The 16,545-nt window shown below is 40.8% G+C and overlaps 1 protein-coding gene and 1 non-coding gene across 2 annotated transcripts in view; both read left to right on the top strand.

Annotated features, from left to right (window-relative positions):
* LOC121547389 (carbonic anhydrase-related protein 10) overlaps window positions 1-16,545 on the top strand; it is a 360,625-nt gene that overhangs the window by 258,823 nt on the left and 85,257 nt on the right.
* Window positions 14,826-14,882, top strand: LOC121548117. The gene has a single exon (XR_005996607.1). It is a non-coding gene; the product is annotated as a U7 small nuclear RNA (small nuclear RNA).

The following is a 16,545-nucleotide window of genomic DNA, read 5'->3' as shown; positions in this document are numbered from 1 at the left end:
ATATGTCTTGCATGCCTCACATATTCACCAAAGTAGCCTGAAGTTCACCTCTTCCTCCTTGGTTTTATTTAAATTACACAACTTTCCCCAGGCCTTTATAGCTTATTGTCTAGTTAGGCTATAACACTGATTTGTTTTTGATCTTAACTGCACTGCAATTTGTCATTTTGTGGGGGTATTTTATTTATTTTTTCTTAACGTTAAGGATCCCAATTTCATTTAAACGTTTAAACCTTCACACACCTAGTAGCGTTCAACATCATTGCACAGTGTTTCAAACAGTTCACACTGGAGATAGAGCTGAATCAAATGCTTGAGTATTGAACTCATCCCCTATGTGTAACATTATTGCTTCCGTCCCTCTCCTTGACCCAACCTGGGCTCGAACCAGGGACCCTCTGAACGCATCAACAACTGCCTCCCACGAAGCATCGTTACCTATCACTCCAAGGACAAGAGAAACAACTACTTCAAGGTCTCAGAGTGAGTGACGTCACCGATTGAAATGCTACTAGCGCAGACCGCTAACTAGCTAGCCATTTCACAACGGTTACATATGTTTGTGAAAAGCTGAGTTTTTGGATGGATAATACCCTGTTAAAGTGGGGACTACAACAGCAGCCAAACCTGTGATGTTGCAGAAGCCATATGTTCCCCTGTTTCTCTGCAGTACAGGCTGCTTTGGGACTGGCATTAGCACTGCAGTATCGAAGTATCGCAGAGATGAGTGTGTTTGTGTGTACCTGTATGTGTGTGCATGAATGTGTATGTGTGGTCATTACTGCAGTATACAGTATTTCACTCCTCTCCTTCAATCATCTTTGTCCACTGCTGCAAGGTCTCTAAATGTCATGAGCACTCACTGTGAAATTGCAATTAAGAATATAATAAATATGTGATAGAGCTACTCTCAGCCTCCAATACCATCATAGCCAGAGGGGTTTGCATACAGACCGAGGGACGCAAAAGTAATTAAGATTTTATATCCAACTAGTGTCTGTTATGAGGGCGAAAAGGGCAGAACAACAACAATAAATAGATAGTGGACAGGGAATATTGGTTTCTATACCCCTTACATAAACAAACATGGACATACAGGTAAAAGTCAGTAAATTAGAATATTTTGAAAAACTTGATTTATTTCAGTAATTGCATTCAAAAGGTGTAACTTGTACATTATATTTATTCATTGCACACAGACTGATGCATTCAAATGTTTATTTCATTTAATTTTGATGATTTGAAGTGGCAACAAATGAAAATCCAAAATTCCGTGTGTCTAAAATTAGAATATTACTTAAGGCTAATACAAAAAAGGGATTTTTTAGAAATGTTGGCCAACTGAAAAGTATGAAAATGAAAAATATGAGCATGTACAATACTCAATACTTGGTTGGAGCTCCTTTTGCCTCAATTACTGCATTAATGCGGCGTGGCATGGAGTCGATGAGTTTCTGGCACTGCTCAGGTGTTATGAGAGCCCAGGATGCTCTGATAGTGGCCTTCAACTCTTCTGCGTTGTTGGGTCTGGCATTCTGCATCTTCCTTTTCACAATACCCCACAGATTTTCTATGGGGCTAAGGTCAGGGAGTTGGCTGGCCAATTTAGAACAGAAATACCATGGTCCGTAAACCAGGCACGGGTAGATTTTGCGCTGTGTGCAGGCGCCAAAGTCCTGTTGGAACCTGAAATCTCCATCTCCATAGAGCAGGTCAGCAGCAGGAAGCATGAAGTGCTCTAAAACTTGCTGGTAGACGGCTGCGTTGACCCTGGATCTCAGGAAACAGAGTGGACCGACACCAGCAGATGACATGGCACCCCAAACCATCACTGATGGTGGAAACTTTACACTAGACTTCAGGCAACGTGGATCCTGTGGCTCTCCTGTCTTCCTCCAGACTCTGGGACCTCGATTTCCAAAGGAAATGCAAAATTTGCTTTCGTCAGAAAACATGACTTTAGACCACTCAGCAGCAGTCCAGCTCTTTTTTTCCCTTAGCCCAGGTGAGACGCTTTTCGCTGTTTCTTGGTCAACAGTGGCTTGACACGAGGTATGCGGCAGTTGAAACCCATGTCTTTCAAGCGTCTCTTGGTGGTGGATCTTGAAGCCCTGACTCCAGCAGCTGTCCACTCCTTGTGAATCTCCCCACATTTTTGAATGGGTTTTTTTCACAATCTTGACTAGGCGCGGTGATCCCTATCGCTGTACACTTTTTTCTGACCACAGTTTTTTCCCCTTCCCTTTGCCTCTCTATTAATGTGTTTGGACACAGAGCTCTGAGAACAGCCAGCCTCTTCTGCAATAACCTTTTGTGTCTTTCCCTCCTTGTGCAATGTGTCGATGGTCGCCTTTTGGACAGCTGTCAAATCTGAAGTCTTCCCCCATGTTTGTGTAGGCTTCAGAACTGGACTGAGAGACCATTTAAAGCCCTTTGCAGGTGTTTTGAGTTAATCAGCTGATTAGTTTGTGGCACCAGGTGTCTTCAAAATGTAACCCTTACACAATATTCTAATTTTGTGACACACGGAATTTTGGATTTTTCATTTGTTGCCACTTCAAATCATCAAAATTAAATGAAATAAACATTTGAATGCATCAGTCTGTGTGCAATGAATAAATATAATGTACAAGTTACACCTTTTGAATGCAATTACTGAAATAAATCAAGTTTTTCAAAATATTCTAATTTACTGACTTTTACCTGTATATGTTTATTTATGTTGTTTTGGGTTTCAGCCCACATCTCCCACACACTCTCCCAAGCCTCCACCTTATTGCTCTTGCCTCTCCTGGCCTCCCACTCCATCCCCTCTTCCACCAGCCTCCGGATCACGCTGTCTCCCTTCCTGTCTGAATCTTTAGACTTGGTGTGGGAATGGTCTAGGAAGTTCACCTGGCAGATTTGAAGTTGCTAAAATCTCTAACCCCCTCAACCCCTTGTGCTACTGAGATGTTAAACCAGCCGTGCCTGAGTGGAGAAGCAGAGGAGAGGAGATAAATGGTTTCCTGCAGGCAGAGGAGAGGAGAGGATGAGTCTCTAACCACTCAACCAGAGAGAGAGAGAGAGAGAGAGAGAGAGAGAGAGAGAGAGAGAGAGAGAGAGAGAGATAGATACAGTGTGTGTGAGAAAGAGAGAGCGAGAGAGAGAGAGAGAGAGAGATAGATAGAGAGAGAGAGAGAGAGAGAGAGATAGATAGAGAGAGAGAGAGAGACAGCGAGACAGCGAGACAGATGGACAGATGGAGACAGAGAGGCTCCGAGGGAGCCAAGTGTTCGCTCTGAGACCATGCAGCAGTTTAATGCATTTGGTCTTTGAAACGAGATCATAGATAATTACTGTGCAAATGGCTGACTGGGTAAACAGTGGTCCTCCATGGGCCCATCTCAAAATGGAGACTAATCTCACTCTCTGGGTCGGTAGAGGAAATGTTGTCTTTCTGTTTCATTAGCGGCTGGAGTTTGTGTCCATCTGAATTTGTTTGAATTTGTCCGCCAATGTCTGAGTCAGAGAGTATATCCAAATGTATCTCTCTCTTTCTTTCTCTTGCTTACGTCTTTCTACCTCTATCTCCCTTTCCCTCCATCCCTTCATCCCTCTCTCTCTCTCTTTCTGAATGTATCGGAATGTCTCCTGTTTTTCTCTATTTAAAATCTGGGGCTCTAGAATTAGACTAACGATGGCGTGGTGGTAGAAACAGAGAGAGACAGAGAGTAAAGATAGAGAGAAACAGAGGTAGCAACATAGCATGCAATATAATCACTGTGACTGGATGGGTTACAAGCAGCCTAATTATAATGAGGCCTATTCCTTTTTAAAAATAGATGAGGAGTAATGGAGCAAGAAGAGAGAGGACAGTAGGGAGGGTAATGGTGTGTGATGGCAGGATGATGATGCTTCTAGAACACAGAGGTACACGCTGACATCACAACATATGCAGTGACTAAACAGGCACTCAACCACCGTTTCCTTATTGAATGAGTCCTTGCCAAAGTTATGACAGCACAAAACTGATTAAGTATGAAAATAAATAGTATTAATATATACATGCTGTAGTTGATATCTTGACCAAGCCAAATATATATATATATATATTTAAGCCTAAATGCTATTTTCTTGGTGCTCTGCTAATATGAAATAGCAACACTGTTGGATTCTCTTCCATCATTATATATCATACTGTATGAACATGAATTGAATGATGCCCTCTATATAAGAAGTGTGAAGAATATAGGCTTAGAGATGATCTCTTTGGGTGCAGTGTGTGTCACAGCTGATGTGACACTGTGCCATTGTGTGTATGTCACCTACTGTACCTAGATAATTCCCTTCTCTCTGTATAGGTTGGGTTTTTTAGTCCTAAGGAAATGATTTATTTGGCATCCACACACACACATTGGTATATATTGCAATAGTCTGGAGCACCTTTTAGAGCTGTTATTGCCCTCCACACACACACACACACACTAACCAGTTAATAATCCCCCTTGATCAGAAGAGGAACTGACATTGGTGACAAATGGTGACCATTTCATTATCAACAAGTGACTGATGAACTATTAGAAACCAATGGTCCTTCTGTTCTGTTCAGCACCAGCAGATTAAACAATGTCTCTACTGAACTCACAATTAATCAATTTGTACAAACCGGTTCAAACTGGTGGCGGTGCCAGGACAAATTACCCCCACTACATCTAACTGTCTGATGAGCTCATTTAACTGAGTCAGCGGATTATGAAATCAATTAGCTATTATCACGATTGGGCAGAGGTCGAGAATGTTAACAATTTTATTTTATTTTTAGAGAGAGAGGGATGAAAGAGGAAGAGGGAGATGTTAGAATAGGGGGAAAAGAGAAAGAGAGAAATAGAAAGAAGGAGAAATTGTAAGATGGTAATTGAGCACGACCCCATCCACATCGACGGGGCTGCAGTGGAACAGGTAGACAGCTTCAATTTCCTCGGTGTCCAAATCACTAAAGACTTAAAATGGTCCAAACACACACTCACAGATGTGAAGAAGGCACAACAGTGCCGTTTTCCCCTCAGGAGGTTGAAAAAGTTTGGCATGGGCCCTCAAATACTCAAAAGGTTCTACAGCTATACCATTGAGAGCATATTGACTGGCTGCATCACTGCTTGGTATGGAAATAGCACTGCTCTCGATCGCATGGCGCTACAGAGGGTTGTGCGGACAGCCCAGTACATCACTGGGGCGGAGCTCCCTGCCATCCAAGACCTCTATATCAGGCGGTGTGAAAAGAAGGCCCTGAAAAACGTCAACGATTCCAACCACCCAAGCCATAGACTATTTTCTCTGCTGCCGCATGCAAGATGTACCCGTGCATAAAGTCTGACACCAACAGGCTCTTGAACAGCTTCTATCCTCAAGCAATATGACTGATAAATAGCTAACAAAATAGCTACACTGACTATCTGAGTTAACCTTGTATCCTCATTTACCTTTTATTTTTATTTTTGTCTCTATGCACACTCACAGGGCCCTACACACTCACACACACTGTCACTCCAACACACACAAAAACACTTACTCCATCATTTTCTCACTCACACATAATATGAACAAACATTTTATACTGACTCTACACACCCGCACACCCACTCACATAAAAGCTGCTGCTACTCTGTTTATATTATATCCTTCTGCCTAGTCCCCTTACCCCTATACATATCTACCTCCATCACTCCAGTATCCCTGCACATGTAAATTTGGTATTGGAACTGACTTTTTAAATATTTCATGTATATAGTATGCTTACTTACTTACTTTATTGTTTATTTCCTATTTCCTATTCTTATTTAATGTGTTTTTTTCTAGTAATACATTGTTATTGATTATTGCATCATTGGGTTTTGAGTTTGCAAGAAAGGAATGTCACTGTCCTTGTGCATGTGACATTAAAATTTGAACTTGAACATACACACACCTCTAATTTGAAGTAAGGCGCGAGAGGGCGGAGAGAGATGAAAGGAAAGGTAAAGATAGAGCGAGAGAAAAAGAGAAATGGCATTGAGTCTCATTGATTGTAACCAAAAGAATGAGACATTGAGACATTGCAATAAAACCTCCATAATGAATGAATCTCCCCTCAGTGAGAGTCTGAAGAGCAAGGTCACTTACAACCCCAGAAAATATATGCTGAACTAAAACAAAGGAAAGAGAGAGAGAAAAACACCTTTCTTATTCATAATCATTCAATATTTATCAGGAGCCAGAGGGAGTGGCAGTGGCCTCTTCTTGTCATGCCAACAGGGGCGGGGGGGTGCTACATGAGCGACCCAGTTCTTGTCCAGGTTTAATATCTGATTATTATTCTGTCCATTATTAATGCCATGACTGACTGGTTTTGTCCTTGTATCAATCTTTGGGTTTGTTTTGTTCATCTGAGTTGGAGCGAAATTAAAAAGCAGAATTAAACATGGGAGCTTAGGGGGGAGAGAGAGAGGGAGGGAGTGAGAGAGAGGGAGGGGGACAGAAAGAGGGAGGGGAAAGAGAGAGGGAGAGGGAGGGAGAGAGAGAGAGAGAGGGAGGGAGGGAGGGGGAGAGAGAGGGAGGGAGAGAGAGAGATAGAGAGGGAGGGGGAGAGAGAGAGAGGGAGGGAGGGGGAGAGAGAGAGGGAGGGAGAGAGAGATAGAGAGGGAGGGAGAGAGAGAGCGACGGCGAGAGAGAGAGAGAGAGAGAGAGAGAGAGAGAGAGAGAGGGAGGGACGGCAAGAGGGAGAGGTGGAACAGAGGCTGGAAATCACCAGATAGCTAATTAGCAAAAATAGCCTGCAGCAAAAATGGTGAGGGAGAGGGAATGAGATAGATCTTCACGCCAAACCGACTATCTCCAGTGTGCCCACGATGAACTGAGAGTTCAGGGATGGCAGCCATCTTAGACAAGGGAATCCCTGGCCATTAATATTGAAATACTGCAGCTCCCTGCCCTGTCATACGCACACACACACACACACACACACACACACACACTATCTACACATCCAACTCCCACCAGTCACCAACGTCAGTTTCAGTCTCTCTCACATTGAAGACTAGGGTGTGAGCAGAAATCAGATTGACTCTGAGCAAACTGAATCAATCAGACATGAGCCATGGCCTAAGCCTTGTAACACTAACACAGTCTAACACAGTCTAACACAGTCTAGCACATTCAGAGTCAGCTATGACTGGAGTATGTTATGCAAGGCCACAAATGTCTGGTGTCATATCTCACAAATCCTAACTTATGTTGACAGTAGCCAATCACAGGCTTGGGTGTAAACCATGGAAAGAAAGTTGATGATTATCCACAATGACCCAGAGTTTTTCCTGGTCAGATCACATAGTCAGGAAGAGCTCCTGTCCCTACTAGGGATGCACATTTCTGTCAATTTTTCTTCTGACTAACCTATCCCTCGTTAACCGTTCAACAAACGGTAAAATACAATTCCAAACAGTACAATGACTTGACCAACAGAAAATAAAATGCATGCATACACGGAACGGACATTTTTCATGAACCCCTTACACTCATGGGAATTGGCCTATATTGAAATGAAATGTTTCTTACAGAAGAAATATAGAAAGCATATGCATAATCATGATAGCAATCAAAAGGGAATAATTTGGGGATTATGTGAAAATTATTAAACTAAAGGTGAGGACTAAACCGTTAATCTGACACAAGACTGAATCCAATCATACACTTGATTTGATGTGCATTTTACATTTACTGTACTTTTCGCCGCATTTGTTGATAACAAAATCTGAAAATTCTCTGGATACATTCAGTAAGATGATAAGAATATTCATGAAAATGTTTTGGTAGGTGCAACATAAGACAACAAAAATGACAAGGGTTTTAGTGAGAGGTCTAGCTGGTGTCTCCAAGTGACAACATACCTCTTCAAAGTGTGCACAGTTTCTACGTAATTTCAAAGCACTTTTATGACTCAAATAAGAGTCTTCCACTATAAAGTGATATTTTGAGCTCTCCTAGCTGTGCTGTTGAGGAACTAAAGCAAGCAGACTTATAAATGTTTTCTTTGGAACACAGCCCTGCATCCCTACCATCACACAATTACTGTTGTTGTTTACACATTCCAAAAACAGTCCATTATAAGTCGCAATCTGGTCAGGTGGGCATGATTTGAAAGTGCGTTCTATTTCCAACATAGCTAGGTAAGTTACAAAATAAAATCTGACAGTGTTAGGCTTTCACAAGGCAATTCAGAGAAGCAGATCGTAATGTTGGTGTGAATAGAATAGAGTCAGATGTGTGTTCCTCTCCAAATGTCTTCACAATATGACAAACATATGCTCATTCTGTTCAGAACAACCCAGGGTATGACGCCATGTCATCTTGTAACTGTACATCAAGCATACTGATCATAAACGTTGACACTGTATATGACATGAGTTTTATGAAATGGAAATGTGAAGTGCACATTTGGACTAACAGGTTTTTGGCTTGCTTGTATGACATCAAAACTGTATTTATTATAATCCTCAATGTCTCATCTTTCAAAATTCATAGAGTCCTCTTTATTTACAGCATTTCCCTCACTTAGACAACAAACAATTTGCAAAAGTTGCCCAATTAGCGGAGGCGATGGGGGCAACTTCTTGTCAATCGCTGTGATCAAGTTCAGAACCTCTGTCAGTCAAAACCAATACTGCGCTGTGAAGCGGAGACCTTCAACTCTGACATCATGTATACCATGTTACTATACAACCCTGCGTTCCAATTTAGGCGCTTATCAGTGTCCAAGTCTGCTATTTTGAACCCGTATACCGGTACGAGTGTAAAGAGCTACAAGCTTAATGAAAACATGTAACAATAGCAAGCTTATCGTCTTACAGTCAAAAGGCTATTGGCTATTATTGAACATGCAACTGTTGTAATGAAGCAGCTAATAAAACATCATTTTCAAACATTTACCAAAATGCAATTTGTGGGAAAACACTGTTCTAAACAGCGCACCTAATGCGAACGGTTCCATATGTGACAGAGATGAAAATCTCAGTTAGAAACGTAGAAAGAGGGGGGAATCTAATAGCAACAACTAGGATGGGTTGCTAATGTGACTAGGATTATGCATTTGGCTTCAGGACAATTAAAGAAAGTTGATATGAAAACAAATAGAACAAGAGAGAAATGCTGGTAAATAGCATGAGGAAGTCTTTATAAAAGAATTGCCTTCACATTTATATGGTTGAATTTTGGCTAGGCTTCTTTGAAGCAAGGTAAAACATTCCTCATTATTTGAAGTCAAGTAAAACGTTCAGGTTTCACGCTCACATTGTAAAATGGTTAACCGTTAACATCCCTCTTCCCTACCCATATCTTATTTCCATCACAATCCTAAACCTCCATCTCAGTGACACCTCTGCTCCACACTGGTTAAGACTCCCCGTTGGAATCCATCCTATCACACCGGCGATGGTCGGCAATGACTCATTTTATTTATTTATTTATTTGTTTATTTATTGGTCACCTTTTTATTTCCCGGCTCTATCATTGGTGATGCATGAGGTGTGAGGAACATCCAGAGCCAATCATACCCATTACCCTAGGGAGACGGAAACAAACCATGTAGAGGAAAGCAATACTAGGATTATCACCATGTACAACAGAATGGAGGGAGGGGGGGTGCGTGATGTCATATCTCCCCTTTCTAAAATCAATCTTGTGGGAAACCTAGGCACAGAATACAGATGAGGTGAGGTTTTATACACACATACACACACACACAGAGACACACAGGGTGACAACTGGAGAAACACACCTATAGATACACAAACACACAGACACACACACATACACTTGCAGGCAGACACCGGTACAACTGCACACACACACACTTTATGTTTTATGTTGTGGAGAATATGACTGTTACGTGCTACAATGATGCTGTGGAGCTCAATCCCAGGTGAATATGCTGATGTGTTTATGAGTATGTACTTCTCTTGAGATGTCCCATGTGTTTTAGTGATACTTGTAGCATAATCTATATTTGCACATAGAGACACCCACTTTGGCTAACCCCCAGATGCATGCATAGAATAAGTGATGTTTTAATGCCACAATTTTTAAGACGCTATGCTAGACTATTAGTGGATGTCTAACATTCTTCTTAGCTAACACAACACAGTCCTCATTTACCCACTTGCTATAATGTCTGAGGTGGTACTGTAACTGTCTCAGAATTTCACACTATTGCACTTAACGCCCCAAAATGGCCTTGCACCAGGCGGATGCCGCATTGCTACAACAGCCGTTACTGCAGCACTACAGAGAAACTAGATACCATCATGGCTCAAAGAGTCTCTCACAGTCAGAGATGGGCAAAAGATGAATCAAAATGTATCTTGTTACAAATACAAGATACTGTAAAGACCAATGTCTCAAACGAAAATGCAAAATACTTTTGTAGAGTTGTATTTAGATCAAATACAAATACATAAAAGTATTTAACATTTGCAAGTACACGCCTTCACTACAACAACATTCTCAGTAACGGTAACAAAAAAATAACAACTTTTTACTTGTTATGACTGTGATATGTGGTTGTTTATACAACGGGTGGGTCTAATCCTGAATGCTGAATGATGGTTAAAAGTGCATTCCAGCCGGTGTCTATTCCACAAGTTACCACTGGCTAAATCTATGACATTAAAATGCCTATTTACTCTGTTCCATCTGACTGCCAAATCCACTGTCTCATCAGCCCAGCCAGGCAAGTTATAAACTTTATCTCCACTATAAAAGCATCAAGAGATTATCTCACATTTCTTTTAGACTAACATTTAGTTTGTATGCTGTGTGCGTGTGATAAGATAAATGACGACTAACGAAAATACACACGCTGCAATTTAATTCCACTAAATTATACTGCCCATCTCTGCTCACAGGACCTCAAGCAGGCCCCCGCATCCCTCCATAATTCACACTATTACCTTCATCACAAGATGGAAGAAGAGAGAGAGAGACTCAACAATGAATGTTCTCTCTTTCTTCAAGTCCCAGAGTATACAGTGGGGAGAACAACTATTTGATACACTGCCGATTTTGCAGGTTTTCCTACTTACAAAGCATGTAGAGGTCTGTAATTTTTATCATAGGTACACTTCAACTGTGAGAGACGGAATCTAAAACAAAAATCCAGAAAATCACATTGTATGATTTTTAAATAATTAATTTGCATTTTATTGCATGACATAAGTATTTGATCACCTACCAACCAGTAAGAATTCCTGTATTAACTGCACCTGTTTGAACTCATTACCTGTATAAAAGACACCTGTCCACACACTCAATCAAACAGACTCCAACCTCTCCACAATGGCCAAGACCAGAGAGCTGTGTAAGGACATCAGGGATAAAATTGTAGACCTGCACAAGGCTGGGATGGGCTTCAGGACAATAGGCAAGCAGCTTGGTGAGAAGGCAACAACTGTTGGCGCAATTATTAGAAAATGGAAGAAGTTCAAGATGACGGTCAATCACCCTCGGTCTGGGGCTCCATGCAAGATCTCACCTCGTGGGGCATCAATGATCATGAGGAAGGTGAGGGATCAGCCCAGAACTACATGACAGGACCTGGTCAATGACCTGAAGAGAGCTGGGACCACAGTCTCAAAGAAAACCATTAGTAACACACTACGCCGTCATGGATTAAAATCCTGCAGCGCACGCAAGGTCCCCCTGCTCAAGCCAGCGCATGTCCAGGCCCGTCTGAAGTTTGCCAATGACCATCTGGATGATCCAGAGGAGGAATGGGAGAAGGTCATGTGGTCTGATGAGACAAAAAGAGGCCAAAATCCCTGCTGCAGTGTGTGCAAACCTGGTCAAGAACTACAGGAAACGTATGATCTCTTTAATTGCAAACAAAGGTTTCTGTACCAAATATTAAGTTCTGCTTTCCTGATGTATCAAATACTTATGTCATGCAATAAAATGCAAATTATTATTTAAAAATCATACAATGTGATTTTCTGGATGTTTGTTTTAGATTCCGTCTCTCACAGTTGAAGTGTACCTATAATAAAAATTATAGACCTCTACATGCTTTGTAAGTAGGAAAACCTGCAAAATCGGCAGTGTATCAAATACTTGTTCTCCCACTGTATATGAAATGGATTTGTTGTTGTTTTGGTTGAAGCTTGAAGCAGGGGTCAGTGATATAATGGTATGAATTTGGCCTGTTATTGAAATATCTCTGGAGGTCTCTCTCTCCCTCTTTCTCTCTCACTCTCGCTCTCTCTCTCCCCTCCCATCTCTCTCTCTGAAGTCTTTAATCATCTTTACTGCCCACTCTGTAATCCGACACTCAAAGACTAATCTTCCACAATGAAGAACAGCCCCACAGAATGACCAAAAGAAAGAGAGGAAGAAAGAAATAAATAAATACATTTTCTCTCTCTAGCAGAAATCCCTTGGACTGAGTGATTACTTTGGAGGATTTTAGAGGCTGGTGTGGGATGCTATCTGTTGTTATTGTCAAAGAGAAACTAATCACTGTGTAAGGATGACCCACATGAAAAAATACTACAGTTTAATATAGATTACTATAATACTTACTATAGAATTATGTTGTAAACTGTTGTATACTGTAGAATACTATACTACACACTGTAGTAACCCTTGAGCATGTGTAGTACTTACTTTAGAATGTTGTAGTATACTGTAGAATACTATAGTAAATACTATTATCAGTGTTATCAACAAAAAAACACTGTAGTAAATACCACAGTAATGTCCTCAAAAACACGACACTTTTTAAAAACTATATTCAGATTCAGAGATTCAGAGTGTTTAATAGTCACATGTACACTACCAGTCAAAAGTTTTAGAACACCTACTCATTCAAGGGTTTTTCTTTCTAGTGAAGACATCAAAACTATGAAATAACACATATGAAATCATGTAGTAACCAAAAAAGTGTTAAACAAATCAAAATATATTTTATATTTGAGATTCTTCAAAGTAGCCACCCTTTGCCTTGATGACAGCTTTGTGCACTCTTGGCATTCTCTCAACCAGCTTCATGAGGAATGCTTTTCCAACAGTCTTGAAGGAGTTCCCACATATGCTGAGCACTTGTTGGCTGCTTTTCCTTCAGTCTTGAAAAACCCTTGAATGAGTAGGTGTGTCCAAACTTTTGACTGGTACTGTATATATATATATATATATATATATATATATACATACACATATACAGTGGGGAGAACAAGTATTTGATACACTGCCGATTTTGCAGGTTTTCCTACTTACAAAGCATGTAGAGGTCTGTAATTTTTATCATAGGTACACTTCAACTGTGAGAGACGGAATCTAAAACAAAAATCCAGAAAATCACATTGTATGATTTTTAAGTAATTAATTTGCATTTTATTGCATGACATAAGTATTTGATACATCAGAAAAGCAGAACTTAATATTTGGTACAGAAACCTTTGTTTGCAATTACAGACATCATACGTTTCCTGTAGGTCTTGACTAGGTTTGCACACACTGCAGCAGGGATTTTTGCCCACTCCTCCATACAGACCTTCTCCAGATCCTTCAGGTTTCGGGGCTGTCACTGGGCAATACGGACTTTCAGCTCCCTCCAAAGATTTTCTATTGGGTTCAGGTCTGGAGACTGGCTAGGCCACTCCAGGACCTTGAGATGCTTCTTACGGAGCCACTCCTTAGTTGCCCTGGCTGTGTGTTTCGGGTCGTTGTCATGCTGGAAGACCCAGCCACGACCCATCTTCAATGCTCTTATTGAGGGAAGTGGATGTTGGCCAAGATCTCATGATACATGGCCCCATCCATCCTCCCCTCAATACGGTGCAGTCGTCCTGTCCCCTTTGCAGAAAAGCATCCCCAAAGAATGATGTTTCCACCTCCATGCTTCACGGTTGGGATGGTGTTCTTGGGGTTGTACTCATCTTTCTTCTTCCTCCAAACACGGCGAGTGGAGTTTAGACCAAAAAGCTCTATTTTTGTCTCATCAGACCACATGACCTTCTCCCATTCCTCCTCTGGATCATCCAGATGGTCATTGGCAAACTTCAGACGGGCCTGGACATGTGCTGACTTGAGCAGGGGGACCTTGCGTGCGCTGCAGGATTTTAATCCATGACGGCGTAGTGTGTTACTAATGGTTTTCTTTGAGACTGTGGTCCCAGCTCTCTTCAGGTCTTTGACCAGGTCCTGCCGTGTAGTTCTGTGCTGATCCCTCACCTTCCTCATGATCATTGATGCCCCACGAGGTGAGATCTTGCATGGAGCCCCAGACCGAGGGTGATTGACCGTCATCTTGAACTTCTTCCATTTTCTAATAATTGTGCCAACAGTTGTTGCCTTCTCACCAAGCTGCTTGCCTATTGTCCTGTAGCCCATCCCAGCCTTGTGCAGGTCTACAATTTTATCCCTGATGTCCTTACACAGCTCTCTGGTCTTGGCCATTGTGGAGAGGTTGGAGTCTGTTTGATTGAGTGTGTGGACAGGTGTCTTTTATACAGGTAACGAGTTCAAACAGGTGCAGTTAATACAGGTAATGAGTGGAGAACAGGAGGGCTTCTTAAAAAAAAACTAACAGGTCTGTGAGAGCCGGAATTCTTACTGGTTGGTAGGTGATCAAATACTTATGTCATGCAATAAAATGCAAATTAATTACTTAAAAATCATACAATGTGATGTTCTGGATGTTTGTTTTAGATTCCGTCTCTCACAGTTGAAGTGTACCTATGATAAAAATTACAGACCTCTACATGCTTTGTAAGTAGGAAAACCTGCAAAATCGGCAGTGTATCAAATACTTGTTCTCCCCACTGTACATATGCTCTTTTAGTATTTCTCCAGTAGGTTTTCTCAAGGAGAAAGCCTTTATTTCTACGTCAAAGATAACTAAACAAAAACACTATAGTAAACTAGTTTTGTGATCCATGCCCCTACCTTTTTTTAAAGGTATCTGTGACCAACAGATGCATATCTGTATTCCCAGTCATGTGAAATCCATAGATTAAGGTCTAATGAATTTATTTCACTTGACTGATGTCCTTATATAAAGTGTAACTCAGTAAAATCTTTGAAATTGTTGCATGTTGTGTTTATATTTTTGTTCAGTGTATAATTCTGAAGGCAATTCAGTTCTTAAAATGACAAAGCAATGCATTCTTGGAGACAAATATGAAGATTTATTTAACATTGCCTGGGTAAAGCAATGAATGTACAGGTCAAATGAATAATGGAGATTGTAATGGCAAAATTATGTACTAATGTGATAGGCTACAGAATCAGTCACAAACGGGGAATGGGGATTGGAGGGCCTAAGATCAAACAAACAGTTATTCTTGATATTTCAGAACGAAACATGGCAGGAATTATAGAAGAAATATATATAATAATAATAAAAGTAACAGATAACCTGCACGCTCACATTGAAATCAAGGAAAAGTTTGGTGAGATCGAGCTGAATACTCTTATGTATATCCTGTCAGCAAGAAACTATAAAATAGTTACAATTATAACTACGGTTAACTTATAATTCTTAAGGCAATTAAGTTCTTAAAATGACAAGGCAATGCAATCTTGGAGACAGTAGATATTTTTCAAAAACAAATCAGATTTGTTTAAAAATAACAAAATGTATAGACAAATCAAAATAAGAAAAGTAAATGGAAAGGGATAAGGCAGTTTGTCTAATCTATTTCTAGCATGTGATTAAAAGGACAAAAGCAAGACACTTTTTAAAAACATAGAATAAAAAGAGACAAGTATTTCTATAGGAGAAAAATATCCAATAATAATCAAGTAACAGATAGCCTACAGATTACACGCTCACATCAAATCTTGGAAAAGGAGGCGAGGTTGAGCTGGAAAACTTTTAGGTATCCTGTCTGGTACCAACGGTCTTCAGGGAATTCTCCATGGTGTAGAGTCCAAAACCAAGCATTTCAGTAGTCCAGAGTGTAATTCCACAAGGTCCCCGCGTGGGGCGTCCTTGGAATGTGTTGTAGTTCATAAATAATAGCAACCATATGGCTGGTCACCGTCCGAACACAAGGAGTGGTGTTCACACATTCAGTTTATATTCCTGGACAGGAAGAGGTGAGGCCTTCCGTCAGGAGAGCTGTGATTGGCTCAGGTGAGGGAATAGTTCCTGGGGCTGTGTCATCCCCAATTCATCGCCTGCATTGTTCTATGACTTATGGCAGGAGTTAATCAATTGTTCACATAAATGGAGGGTACTTTATACCCTCACATAACATCTTCCACCGCCTGTGTGAAGACTGTGTGATCACACAGATATCAAACAATATACTTTTTGTGGACGAATAAGAATAATTAATACCTGTTAATTGTCAGAAAAGTATGTCACACACATTCTAAAATGTCATCTTATCACACACACACACATCTCAACACATTTAACCATGTCATTTTCAGTCTGTTTACGCTGTTTGCTTGAGGAAATAAGGGAGTTTGAGGCAGTTTTGCGTGCAGTTTATTGTTCTCCAATGGAGAAGTTCCTTGGCTGAGTTGTCGTCA

This window comes from Coregonus clupeaformis, chromosome 31, assembly GCF_020615455.1.
Source record: "Coregonus clupeaformis isolate EN_2021a chromosome 31, ASM2061545v1, whole genome shotgun sequence".
Classification (NCBI taxonomy): Eukaryota; Metazoa; Chordata; class Actinopteri; order Salmoniformes; family Salmonidae; genus Coregonus; species Coregonus clupeaformis.
Note: the sequence above shows the minus strand (reverse complement) of the source record. Positions and strands in the feature narration are given on the sequence as shown.